The sequence below is a fragment of the Phasianus colchicus genome, chromosome 4, assembly GCF_987193195.1.
Source record: "Phasianus colchicus chromosome 4, bPhaCol1.hap1.1, whole genome shotgun sequence".
Classification (NCBI taxonomy): domain Eukaryota; kingdom Metazoa; phylum Chordata; class Aves; order Galliformes; family Phasianidae; genus Phasianus; species Phasianus colchicus.
The window spans coordinates 57141120-57150558 of record NC_143439.1 but is presented as its reverse complement, the minus strand read 5'-3'; the positions used below and the strand labels follow the sequence as shown (position 1 = coordinate 57150558).

The 9439-nt window shown below is 34.8% G+C and overlaps 1 long non-coding RNA gene across 1 annotated transcript; it reads left to right on the top strand.

Annotated features, from left to right (window-relative positions):
• Nucleotides 1–697: 697 nt before the first annotated feature.
• On the top strand, nt 698–8925 carry LOC116226027 (uncharacterized). Its single transcript, XR_004166203.2, has 3 exons — nt 698–758; nt 1645–1737; nt 7743–8925. It is a non-coding gene; the product is annotated as an uncharacterized LOC116226027 (long non-coding RNA).
• The last annotated feature ends 514 nt before the right edge of the window (nt 8926–9439 follow it).

The following is a 9439-nucleotide window of genomic DNA, read 5'->3' as shown; positions in this document are numbered from 1 at the left end:
AGAAACATCTTCATCTCCTGTGGCTTCCTAGAAGTTCCATGAACTGGAATCTGTTCAGTTGTTATAGTCTTTTCAGCTAAATAAAATATGATTTATTGAATCCCAAGTGCATTACTAGTATTGCTAGACAGCATGCTTGACTGCAAGTTATACTGCATTGTCCAAGCCTGAGAGATTTTTGAGAAAATAGGAGTACATAAATCTTGCCCAAAGAGATTCTCAGCAGGTACTAAAGTTTCACTTAGCTCTTAAAAGATGAGATCTATTTCATGGGCTACAATGGAATTTCAGAACTGAATTTCTTGTAAACTGTCCTGTAAATAAATGCTTTTTGGTTATGGTTAGTAAAACTAAAATAAAAGATTCAAAGGATGTTTAGATAAAGCTTGAGAAAGCTGTATGAAGCTGTGAATAAGGTAACTGAAGAATCTTGCCTTCCAAAATTCCTCTTTATCACAAACATCAGGTATTTAGATGGTTAAATGTTTTAATGAGCAGAAGAAACTTGTTCAAGTAACACATATCTATGTGGGAACTGTTGAGTCATGGCCTGAACCACTGATTGAGCACCTGGGAAAAGGACCTGGTCAGCCCTGGAAGCACAGGTGAAGGCAATTCAGCTGTGTAACCAGAAGGGGTGGAGTCTGGCTGCACCTCTTAGACCTCATTTAAGGTTGACTGCCACTAGGGAAGGATCTTTTTCTGGATATCTCTTCTTAGTGGTATTTTCCCCTGTGAGTCTAACTCTTTGAAGATAGGTGGCCAGTTATTTTTCTTTCTTTTATAATATCTTTCTATTATGTTAGTTGCTCTGTCATTATGCCTCCTGAATCACCTTTCCATATTGTTAATCTTTTTGATTGTTACAATATCATAAAATAAAAGCATCAGAATTGACTGAATCAAAGAGAAGTTGTTAAGATTCTCTTATGCTATAATATTTTTGATTAAATTCTTAACCTGCTGCTATAAACTGATTACATTTGAGCTCTGAATGTTGAGTCTCTTCAGGCAAGTTTTTTTTTGTGATTGAAATTAACATTACTTTGTTTAGTGACAGTGAATTAAAATACATTGTAAGAATACATGCAATCCCTGATTCTTCTGTTTATTTTCACTCTTGTCATTCACATCAATTGTAACAGGAAAGCCTGGTTCTAAATCTTAATGCAGCATGTACTTATGAATAATAACCAGGTGAAGTATGGAAAAAAGTGCAAGCTATTATTTTCAGCATCTACTTGTTCTAATTACAGAATGCTTCTGCTAAGATCATTTCTACCTAAGAGAATCCCTTGCTCGAAGATCACAGTTCTTTTACATATAAGTAAAATTCCATCTACTCCACTTCCTGGAGAATACCAAATGCTCTTAAGTGAAATTATATGCTTGTCTCCTTTCCTAAGTATCTGTTCATATGCATATTAATTAAATGTAAACATCAATTAGTCTACATTGATAACGCATTTACCTTTCTAAAATGTTTTCTTGGTGCCTTTTGTTGGTAAGGGAATTGCTGAGCCAGTGCTGAGGATAGAAAAATAATTTATTTAGGAAAAAAAAAAAAAAGGAGACCTTTAGCATTAATTGTTGACAACTGAATGAAAGTAGGAAAACTAACTTATTTTCAACTTTGTTTTCTAGTGTCTCAAGTTCTCATCTATTTGTGACAACACAAATCCAATATGCCATAAACATGTTGAAATGTTCTGGCCTTTACAGTTTTACCAGCCTGAGGTAAGAGAAAGAGTTGTTTAATCTCTTGTCTGGATCAGACTCATTAGGAACTGTAGCATATCTTCCTCATTCACAAATGGCTAGCAGTGACCTGATGTCTTGTTTCTCAAGGGCTCTTAATTGTGTTATGTGCTGTTTTCTCAAAATAATCTCTTCCTTGATTATCTGTACAATGTCAGAATTCCTTCCTCTTAAGTACATACATCTTTACTTTCCCTCGCTTATGTGTATTGTGGAGAAAGATACTTTTGAGGGCTGTCTTTCTTCTGATTATATTAAGTCAAAGTTTTTAGTATACATATATATTTTTTGAGAGATTTCCTTACTGAATGGCCCACCCAAGTTTCTTTAAAACAGAGAAGATGTATTTTATGGCAGGTTGCATCTTCATCTTGGGATAATTTCAACAAGTGAGCCATCTGATGCTCAGTTCTACAAGTTACAAAAAAATCGGATACTTCTGTCTGAAGAAATGCTGTGAATCTTGGTCTGTTATAAATTGGCCAAAAACAGCAGTAGGTATTGAATAATGCGCCAGAAAAAAATGTATCTTAAGAAATAAAACATACCTGCATTTACAATTTTGGTTAATGACACTGATTTAATCACAGCAGCAATAATTTGGCCCTTCCTGCCAATTCATTATCTCAGAGAAGTTAGCAATATATAAATCTCTAACTAAAATTAATAATTGGAACCTTAGAGAACTTTTCAGAAAACTGAAACGCACACATGCACATGCATGGGCATGTAACAGTTTAACTGACTGCACCTTGTGCAAATGCTACAGAGAAACCATTTTGGTTTCCCAAATCTCTGCTGAGTGCCAGCCAAATCTGTGGTTTGTTTTGTAGGGATATATCATGGTCTAAACTATTACTCAGTGTGAGTAAGGGTACTAGAAGGAGGCTGTAAGTAATTATGTGGATGTATTATGATTAATAAATAATAACAACAATTATTGAAGATGGTTTAACCAATAAGGTCTTTAATAAATGTTTAATAGTTTAAAATCCATGGTAAACAAAACCAGATGGCAATATAGCATATTGCCAAGTCCTGGTTGTGCAGCACTGGATATACAGTGTTATTAGAGCTAAAAGTCCAAATGAAATACTTCAAATGAATTGACCATAAGAAAAAGTAGTAGCACTGTATTTTGTTTTGTGACTTTGCATGAAGATGTAGTACTCATATACCTCAGAGCAGAAACGTCTTTTTTTCTGGTCACAGATTAGTTTATTGGCATTTATCTGTATGTTTGAGACAGTTCACTTGAGCTTACGTCTTTTAATTGTTAGTTTCAGGGTGACACTCAATAGCTGAATGGGAATGAATATGATCCGTGTCTGAATGAATCCTTTGAAAACGCACTATTTTTTTTAGATAAGTCCATACCTATCCTACAGCTCCTTGATCCTCTACAAAAGAGAAATATCTATTTTTATTGCTTCATGGTGCTATTGTTAATTTGTATCTGTGTAGAAGATTAGTCTAGGTTCCATGTTTTCAATGCATTCCACTTAATGGGAGTTGTGACGCTTTATAGTGAGGTACAAATGCTTAGTACTGGAACTGATTTCTTGAATTCCTGGTCCATCTTTCTTACAGCTGTGGTCTGAAAATGACTGAAGTTGATAGGTGTCCATTGACTGAGTAGCTTTGATGTTACCTTTCTACCTAGAGTAGTCCTGTGATTGTGACATGGCTGTTCTTTGACAGCTGAGGAGCTGCACTGTATTGAGGTCGTCAACATTATCTTTAGATTAACTTTAACTTAAGTCTGGTTTTGTTTGGGCCTGCTCAAGGTCTTAATGACAGTACTTTGTATTGACTGTGTGTTCTTTAGATTCTCCCTGTTGTTCTTAGTGTAAGTTAAGTATTTAGTCTGCAGGAGTGACGTAGTCTTTATGACAGAGGAATAATGACTGTTGATTTAGTATGTTAAAATGTAGTCTGTTGGTCCCATGTAATTTATCAAAATGCATGTGGAGGGAAGAAAGGAGCTCTTTCTCATCACATAGAAATTGATTAGAATAATTTATTTGAGGAATATAAAATATAGCTCTTGACAAAGGATCAGTAGTCTACAGGCTAGGGTCCTAGGTCCAATTTTTTGGACCTAGCTAGACCTAGCTAGATAGAACAGCTACAGGTTTATCTGAGTTAACTTTTGTCTTACCACAGGAAAAATGTGCTTCTGTAACTTGAATCTGATCTAAGTCAAGATCTGAATAAAAACAAGACAGCTTGTAATTATTATAGAAGTTAGAAAATCTGTAGGCTGGTCTCTTTTTTTCCTGATAACAGTTCACCAAGTAATGAAGACTTTGTGATTTATAATTCCAAAGCCTCTACAGCAAATAAGAGGAACACAGTAACTCAGTTCTGCTATGTTAAACTCAGCAAAAGTAAGGAACTTGATTTGACTCCAGTTAAATCACTGTAGCTCCTTCTGAAGGAAGTAGCTGTTTTGATTTCAACAGCTGCACCCTTGCTACACAGGGAGGCTTTTAAACAAGGAGGAATGGAATAACACCTTCCTTTTCTCCTCATTTCTCAGCCAATTCTCTTGCACTCATATTAGTAATTAGATGTAGCTGCCCTTGAGAGTTCTTACAGGACTCATTCTCATCATCTCAAGGGAAAACCAGAATTTTGCTTAAGAACAGTGACAGACTGTTGTTCTTCATATCTTCTCTCAAGTTAGCTTATGTATGTTGGCAGTCTCGGATAAAATTCTGTCCTTTTGCCCATGGTAAAGACCAGACATTCTTTTCAGCTGTTTGGTTTTTCAGCTAAAGCTGTACTAGCAAATTTTGAATATAGCTGCAGACTGAGTCTGGGCACTGGAGTTGGACAGCCACATTTGAATCTTCTGTCATGCTTTTGGTCTGTGCTACTTAGCATCTTTATAAACTACTCGTGGGGTTACCTTAGGAGTGAACACTGGCAGAGGACCATTTCTAAAAGTTTCTGTGGGAACCCTGCTAAAAAATATGGACACAAACTCTTTTAGTCTATGCTGCTGCAGTGCTGGTGGAACATGTCAGTCTGTGTTAGGAAATTGAACACATGTCTTAGCTGTTATCTCAGTGCCTTGGTTCTCCTTTGCAAATGAAGATAATGGGCATATAATACTTCCAGGAATGTAACAGAAAATATATTAATATGGTGAAACACTTATGTATGAAAATGTCCATAGTTATTTAAATATCCAAATTAGAGACCATAAATAACTGCATTCATGCAGAACTTAAAATTATTATACATTAAGATAAACAGTATTTTGTAGTGGAAATGAAGATTATAAAAAATAGGTCTATTTAAAGTTGTATGTTATAAAATAGCTGGTGGACACCATTACCACAAATCTTTATTAAGACATTTTGCTCAGTACATTTCAATGAGATTAGGATAGGAATAAAGAGGAAGTAGGATACCTTTTTTAAAAAAAGTGGATATTCTTCAAGACTTATAGTAATAAACATCTCTATAAACAATTCTGAAGGGCTGCTTACACCTCGTGCTCCAGAAGGTTTGCAGTTGGGAAGAAGATAAAGTGACTTGAATACAGATATGAACTCCTATGATGAAGGTCAAAGATTGTCTTTTGAATCAGAATTCTTCAAAAGTATCAGAGGGGTAAAGAGGCAATTTTGTAATATCTGGTGGGAAAATTAGTGGAAGATGAGAAAATACCTGATTTAGTTTGGTTCCCAAATACAAATTGGGGGTGAGAGGTGAAGAATGAACTGAGAAGAGAGTGATCTCCAAAAGCAAATCCAGAAAGAGATTAGAAATACTTTTTTTTTTTACGACCCATGTCACAAATCCTCTGAGATTTCAGTTCCTTAGAAAATTAATTAATCTGAGCATTCAGTGCTTCATTAAGTTCTGTTTACTAAGAAGCACTATATTCTAAAATTAAAAGTTAACGAATATAAAGCTTCTTTCTTTACTAACTTAAATATTTTTGCTGATTGTTTTCCAAGTGTATTGAATAAAACTGATTATGATCTTGAGGAAATTCTTTCAAAACAGAATATACCTCTTCATTATTTTTTAAACTGTCTTCCAATTTAAAGATGAAAGTTTAATCAAGCATTTAAAAAAATTTAGAAATCTCAATTAACAAATTGGAAGGCAATGGTTTTTTTCCAGCAACTTGAATTGTGGCTATTATGCTTGACTAATAGGAGATGAGAATATGAACAGATGGAACATGTCATAAAATATGTCTTCCCCTCTTGTTTATTTTGCTTTTCATGTAATTTTCCAATCTTATTGTGAATTGTCTTGTCTTACTGTAAATCTTATTTTTTCGTCGTCTTTCTCCTTATTTCAGTGTACTGCCTCCTCTTATTTTGCCTGTTGTGATCTATTTTTATTCTCTCAGATCCTCACATAACCCATACTCATCTTAGCCCCCTTATAAATATCTTTTTTCCTTCCAAATTTTTACCAAAATATTTGTTTACACCCAGTTTTTCTTACTTGGTGAGGTAGTACCAATGTGTAGTAAGACTGACTGACCCTTAGAGACTGAGATTTCCAGGTGGACAAATGACACAGTGAGACACTTAGGGATTAAAGAAAAGGCAGAATCTCAAGTCTTCTGAGACTTCTATTTGTGGAGCACATGGCAGGTGTATGTGAGACTTCTCAATTCCATTTATGAGTGGAAATATCGGGGGTCTTTCCTCATGTTACTTAGAAGCAATGAAGTTTTCACCAATGATGCAGAAGAGTAGTAACATGCTGTCAAAGACATGTAGTATTTCACTTCTGTAAAAAAAAAAAAAAAAAAAAAATTAATCATACCATCTTCTAAGACATGACAAAATTACAGTTCAAAGAGGTGGAATGAGGGAACAAATATTAATGTTATAATTAAGATTATAATAGATTATAAATGTGTTCAGAAAAATGCTCTGGAAAGTTATTATTCACTATAACAGCTAAATTTAAACTGTCAGTGCTCATGAGATTTTTTAACTATGCTAGAAAATGTTGCCCATCAATCTATATATTTGAACTTGTACTTAAATCCTCTCATAAACAGAAGCTTCTGTTTATTTGCACAGGTAGGTGTTTTCAATGTGTTGCCAATACTTTACATTACATTGTGATGTTATAGAAACCACTCCTTTTTCCAAAAGGAGTTTCTTGACATTCTGTGCCCTTGATTCAAGTTCAGTAGTCTTACTTCCAGTACAGAGCTTTTGTAATGTTGACTAATGGGTGATCCTTTCTGATGGAAACTGAGGGATCTTTAAGAAATGAAGGTGTTTTAGAAACCAGAAATGTCTCCATGTGTACAGTTTCAAAATATTTAGAATAGGAAATAAATGCTAAAAAAGTTATGATTAAATATAGGTTTCCATATTGTGACATTAGAACATGTAAAAATAAGTCTTATACTTTCACTGCTGAATTTCTCTCTATTACGAGTAATCTACCCTTACATAACCCTTGTCGAAAGAATGAAGTGATGTTTCAAAGCTAGGCCATTACTAAGTAAAAAGATCCTGAAGTAGGCGTTCATTTAATAAGCACCTATGCTAACAGCATTTCACGTCAACAACAAATATTTCATAAGTTTTGTATAAAGTGTATGAAAGTGTGCAAATCCTGTACGAAAAATACCATAAGCAATCTCTGCCCCAAATAGTGGACTTTATAGGCATGGGCAGTGTATACTTAAAGGTGAAAAAATGATACAGAATATAGCTATGAAGCAGACAATTAGTATTTTTTTTCCTTCTGTATTTCTTAAATAGCATCTAGTATATCTGGGATAGCTGCAGAAGAGGAATGAAAAGACCAGTGGAGTAGAAGCAGACTCCATAGTGAACTAAACTAAAAGGCCAGTTTGTCAGCAGCTGTAATATTCCAGAGCTCCAGAGGTGTCTGTGCTGCCGTCCTAAGGCTAGGCTGGGATATATGCTTTAACACATCCCCCTGAAACTAAATCATTTATTTTCTGCATTACACTCTTCTAGATCTTTTTGGTCAGCAGAATGAGAGACTTGAAGTGAAACTGAATAAACTCCGCTAGCTGTAATTGGCTTCATGGAAATGAAGCTGAATTTCCTTGGAGCTACTCAAAACTATCATTGTGCTTCACTGTCTTTTCTCTACTGTATTGCTCCCATACCAGTTCCGTTTTCAAGGTCACTATGGCATTTTTAGAGCTGTCACTCAAAGAAATAACACAAATGCTGTGGTTATGGTGGCCACAGTAGCAATTTCAGTTTTTTAAAGAAGAAAATAAGCAGAAAGTCCAATTGGTCTACAGCCTATTTATCTTGTTATCTTCAGATGATGCCTGAGTGACATTTCCTGGAACTGATGCATATATCTATATATGGGCTGAATCCAAGACAGAATTTGTCTTTCTTGTAAGAGAGCAAACAGCTAAGCATTACACTTGTTTGATTGGCTATCATTCACACCAAATTAAGAGTTGGAAATTTCTCAAGGGGTAACTTTTAAAATGTAAAGTATTTTGAAGAATAAAATAAGTTGGTTTTGTCTTTCATTCACTTTCTGAAATCTTGTGAATTAAGTTGCTTATATGCCATTCCTTGCCATTCATGAAGTTTCATTAATCAAGGATTTCTCAGTTTGGCTTTACATGGTAGAGAGTTTCTACTTGTGTTGTAGTTAGTCATATGTAAATTTGAATATCGTTAATAAGTCTATATTTCTTCCCAAAGCTTATTCAAGACTGCACTAAAGCAAGTTATTCTAGAGCAGAATAATGAAGAAATGTGCATGCAACAAGTACTAGCATGGCGCTATTTCACAATCCCTTTATGCTGTTGTGCATGACTTAATGAAGTGTGGAGAAAGATGGTATCATTAATGAAATGTACCTGTAAAATGGGGATAATCATTCTCACTTTTTCTAAAAAATATTAATAGCTGTTAAAAAAATGCACTCTGGTTTTATAATTATTAGTGTTAGAAGATGTGGAAAATGAAAAGATTTATTTAAGGCTTTTAAATGGATATGTGGATGATGGAACAAATATATTTTAGGGCTGTCTGAGTCAAGTTTGAACATTAATTAACGGGATTAGAATCTGATTTAATTAAATTATCTGTATGAAAGTTAAAAATTCTTTTGGATGAAGAATACTCTATTCCTCTATTTTTAGTGATTTTATTTACTAAGCAGAATTTTACAATAAGCAGAATTGAAAAAAGGAGTAATGCATTCAAAGAATGAATGCTCATGTGAGTAATACATAAAAATTAAATTAAATTGGTCTCTGGAGGAATTCAAACTTTAAAAAGAAGTTCATCTATGTCTGCTATCTAGATAGCACCTGAGGTGTGACTTTAAGTGCATGTACTCATGCAGAGACTAGAATGGTCTCCTTAGTTTAGATTAGTCTGTATTACTCTAATGTGTTTACTTGTCCTGTGCTTTAACTGAGCCACCACTGAGACCCCTTTAGCTTTGGAAGATGCATAACTGTTGTATCACTTGAATGCACTCAAGTTAGTAACCTTGGGAGAGGCAGGAGGACCAAAGTGGCTCTGGTGTGGCTCCAGGGCTGCTGATGTCCTCCAGGTCTGTTGAGAGCAGGCACCTTAAGTCAGGTGGTGGGTTACATCTGAGTGAGGCATCCTGTCACCCTTGGAGCTGAGCAAGCTCTATCTTCAACACCCTGAGACTTTATGATCATAA